The sequence below is a fragment of the Tenrec ecaudatus genome, chromosome 2 (genome assembly GCF_050624435.1).
Source record: "Tenrec ecaudatus isolate mTenEca1 chromosome 2, mTenEca1.hap1, whole genome shotgun sequence".
Taxonomy (NCBI): Eukaryota; Metazoa; Chordata; class Mammalia; order Afrosoricida; family Tenrecidae; genus Tenrec; species Tenrec ecaudatus.
In genome coordinates, this window is record NC_134531.1 from 248,533,156 (window position 1) to 248,538,015 (window position 4,860).

The following is a 4,860-nucleotide window of genomic DNA, read 5'->3' on the forward strand; positions in this document are numbered from 1 at the left end:
TGTGTTCTAGAACAGGGAAATTACTATAGGATAGGTTTGGGCTCATACTGGATCCCCTGTGAGATCAACCTGAGCTAAGACTCCATTATAACTTGACCTTTATATGCTCCTAGTCTGATTGTGGGACCTTAAAATTTAGGGTCACTTAGATTAATGTCAGTTTGGAGCCAATGTCCAGTAACCATCCCCAACGTCTGATTATTTCCTTTCTCCAATGAATTGTCACTTATAAAAGGCGCAGTTTCCACTGGGCAGGCCTGGGAGAAAGGCTAACTATGCATTTTTTTTATTAGTGTAGTGGGTGCCTTCCTCAAAGGGACCTGGCTTCCCCGTAAATGAAGGGTTTGTGAACTGGCTCAATTTTTGGGAATTGATCGAGCATTTGCGACTCTATATCTGGCTATTTGAATTAGACTGCTATTCAACTGGCCTAGAATTTTTCAACTTGTACAGATCAATGATAGATTTGGTAGGTTTCTCATTTATTTCACTCCTAGGGACACTCTGCTTAGGTATCCAATGCCATACAAATCAGGCTATTCTGTTACTACTTTGACTCTGCTAACCATTTGGCAACCACACCCACCTTGTCTCTGTTAAATGCTACTGCTTACCGCCTACTACCATGGGACCCAATCAGCCATGTTATGTGCAAACGTCTTAATTAGGGTATTTTCCACTGTCAAAACTGGCTCAAAATAAAATATCAATCACAGCAGTCTTTAGAGATACTTATGATCCCTTCAGAAATTTGTTTCCCACTGAGAGAAAAGGTGTGTCCTCAGTGCATTCCATTTGTGAGTCTATGGGTCTGCCCTGAAACACGCCCATTCCCTTAATCCTCTAAAGTATACCAAGCTAGGTCTGGTACTTCAACTTAACTTGCTCTAAGCCACTGCAGAAGCTTTGCTTCAGTAAACCAAACAGATAAACTATTAGATTCTGTCCTAACGTCTGGTGCTGAAACACTGACTGAAGGATCAGTGCTTAGTTGGTCCACGTCAACACATTCAGACTGATGCAACCGTTCGCTCCTTGCATCATCATCTCACTCCCGCACACATTCCTCGGGTCTCTGCCTGTACATACTAGAAAATGCTAGCAGTCCTTTAAGAGGATAGCACAGCTCTTTCTGGATCAATATTTGGAGGTCACCTTTGGGATTACTGAGACAAGTTTAGAGGCAGTGTCGAAGCAGGCATGAGTGTCGAAGGTGTTTCCCAGCAAGTGTCAGCATTATCTTGCAAGGCATCTGCTGCAGGGAATGCTCCAGATACAACTCGAGGTTCCCTATCAGCAGGGAAAGTTGGGCTAAGCTCAAGTGCAGGTGGAGGGGACAATGGCTTTACTAATGATGGATTAAACTCTTCAGATGTGAGTGGTAGTGTTGTTGGCTGAAGTAACTCAATGGCATGTCAAGGATCCATGTTCTGATATTTCTGAGAATAATCTTTCCGTGTGTCCCTATGATGGTTCGATTTTATATCAGTTTGATGCATCTGTGTGAAAGTATGGGTAGAGTTCAATCTCAATAAGGCCCTCTCCTTGGAGGAGGTGCCCAATTTAGAGACATGCCATGGACAACTTTCCTTCCCTCTCCCTCCATCCTGCTTACCTTGATTCTGCATCTCTAGGATTCATGGCCGAGCCGGCCTGCTGATCATAGGAGCTGCAGTGCCCTGCCCTCTTCCTGCTGACCTTACATCCAGATGCTCTTGCCCCTACTGGCCTGTGATTTTCCCGATTCCTGCTTTGCCTTTGCTTCATTGGCTGGAAGCTGGGTGAGTCTAAAGGGGACTTCATCTAGCATCTGACCCATGGACTTGAGTTGAACTGGGCTGGGCTTCCTGATGTAAATTGATTTTTGCTATAAAGTTATTTGAGTGTAGTTTGATTTATTTCTCTAGAAAACTCAGCGTAGCACAGTCCTCTCCACCGTAACATTCAGGTTCCCATTTAGTCCCAATCCATGCTCTCCTATTAACATCAGAAATCATTCTAAGTAGAGGGTTCAGTTAGTGTTGTAATTCAGCCACTCTTTTTTTTTTTTTTTAGATTTAGTACTTTTTAAAAAAACATTTTATTAGGGGTTCATACAACTCTTATCACAACCCATACATATACATACATCAATTGTAAAAGCACATCTATACATTATTTGCCCTAATCATTTTCAAAGCATTTGCTCTCCACTTAAACCCTCTGCATCAGGTCCTCTTTTTTTCCCCCCTCCATCCCCGCTCCTCCCTCCCTCATGAGCCCTTGATAATTTATAGATTGTTATTTTGTCATATCTTGCCCTATCCAGAGTCTACCGCCCCCCCCCCCTTCTCTGCCGTCCATCTCCCAGGGAGGAGGTCACATGTGGATCCCTGTAATCAGTTCCCCCTTTCCAACCCACTCACCCTCCACTCTCCCAGCATCGGCCCTCACACCCCTGGTCCTGAAGGTATCATCCACCCTGGATTCCCTGTGCCTCCAGCCCTCATATGCACCAGTGTACAACCTCTGCCCTATCCAGTCCTGCAAGGTAGAATTCGGATCATGGTAGGTGGCGGGAGGAAGCATCCAGGATCTGGGGGAAAGCTGTGTTCTTCATCGGTACTACATCGCACCCTGACTGACCCATCTCCTCTCCAAAACCCCTCTATGAGGGGATCTCCAGTGGCCGACAAATGGGCTTTGGGTCTCCACTCTGCACTTCCCCCTTCATTCACTATGGTGTGTGTGTGTGTATATATATATATATATATATATATATATATATATATATATATATATTGCATGATGCCTTATACCTGGTTCCTTTGGCACCTCGTGATTGCACAGGCTTGTGTGCTTCTTCCATGTGGCCTTTATTGCTTCTGAGCTAGATGGCCGCTTGTTCACCTTCAAGCCTTTAAGACCCCAGACACTATCTCTTTCGATAGTCGGGTACCATCAGCTTTCTTCGCCACATTTGCTTATGCACCTGTTTGTCTTCGGTGATTGTATCATGGAGGTGTGCAGCCAATGATTTGAGGTTTTGTTCTTTGATATCTGTTCCCTTCGGGACCATGCAATCACACAGGCTGGTGTGTTCTTCCATGTGGGCTTTATTGCTTCTGAGCTAGATGGCCGCTTGTATATCTTCAAGCCTTTAAGACCCCAGACACTATCTCTTTTGATAGCCGGGCACCATCAGCTTTCTTCACATTTACTTGTTCACCCGCTTTGGCTTCAGCAGTTGTGTCGGGAGGGTGAGCATCACAGAGTGCCAATTTAATAAAAGAAAGTTTTCATACATTGAGGGAGTGCTACTATCTACTTTTTTGCGACACTTCGCTGTAGTACCTTTATCTTCAGTGACCATTTCATGAAGGTGAGTACTGAGCAGGGCCATGATAATTCTTTTGAAGTGTGAGCCCCCAAACCATTCCTGAATCTATGCTTTTTAAAAAATTTGCTAACTTAGGAGTTAATACAAATGTCATATTATTCCATAGTTCAATCACATCAAACAGAATTGTAAAATTGCTGCCACAATCAGTCTCCACACATACATTTCCCTCCTAGACTACTTGACATCATCTCCCTCTTACTTCCCCCGACCCTCTTTATCCTCGCCCCCCCAAACTATTGTTATATTTTCTTTCTCAAAGTCTCTGGGTCTCATTTACTAAAAAGCAGAAACAAATAACAGCTTCAAGAAAGTGACCCCCATGGTGCTGCACCCCTGAGACACACCTTAATATACCCAAGCACATGCAACACACAGTAGAGGGGCTGTCACAAGATTTCCAGAATACTAGATATCTTAACCCAGCATAAAGGGGGTTGATGTAACATGACCTTATTTGTCCACCAACCATCAGTACACCACTCTTGGTACAGCTGTTTTCTGCTTCCTCAGGCACCATGTATTTCCCGCTTAAGTCCTCATGTTACAAGTGTGTCTGAGGTAGAGTCTAGTTCACCCAGTGGGATTCCCATATGGGGCTCACTGATGTAGCCTCTGGAGCATGCATGCACCCCAAAGATCCAGGATTTGTTGTCCCAGCATTTTATGGCACCTGGTCTGCTTTCCTGGGATACCCCCCCCAGATGCCCTACACCAGTTCTGCCCACCCATTGCATGCCACTGAAGACACCTCCCATTTATTGTTGCCAAGAGCATCCTCAGTCTTTTGTCCCCCACCTGGAGGTTAGCTCTCCCTCCCCTCCCTTCAACAGGCATGCACCTATGTACCCCCAAATTTGACCATTCCCTTTCATCTCCTGTGCGGCACCTCTCATCAGTAAACCCCATTCCTCCGACGGGGCTACCTCCCTCTCTGGGAGACCTCACCACAGATCTAAGTGGCTACTATTCAGCGAACAGCCACTACCCCCTCGCACCCTCCATTTGATCCCAGCTGTCGTGAGGTGACCTCCGGCCAAGTGACCTACACTATACTCACCAGGAGCAGATGATGTGTAGGTCATTGGCACTGGTCCAGCTCGTTAGCGGCCTGTCTGACCCCAGCCAGACGACTGCATGGCCTGCACGCTTGAGCTTGCGCCCCTTCTGCTGCTTGTTCCTGCTGCTCTGGACTCACACAGTGCTTGTCCTTTCGTGCTTCACTCGCTTCCCTCAGCATGTCTTCCAGAGCCCTCCACGACGTGAGGGGTCTCATTGCTGTTCTTCAGGCATGCGCAGTACTCATCATGTTTATGTACCAGAGGTTTTTTATCCATTGTTGGGAATGGAGGCCGCTTCTAGCAATTGTGAGCTGTGCTGTGATGAACATGGGGGAGCAAATGTCTGCTTATGATGTTTTTTATTTCTTTGGGGTATATGTTCAGTAATGGTATTGCTGGATCATATGGTAGTTCAGTTGC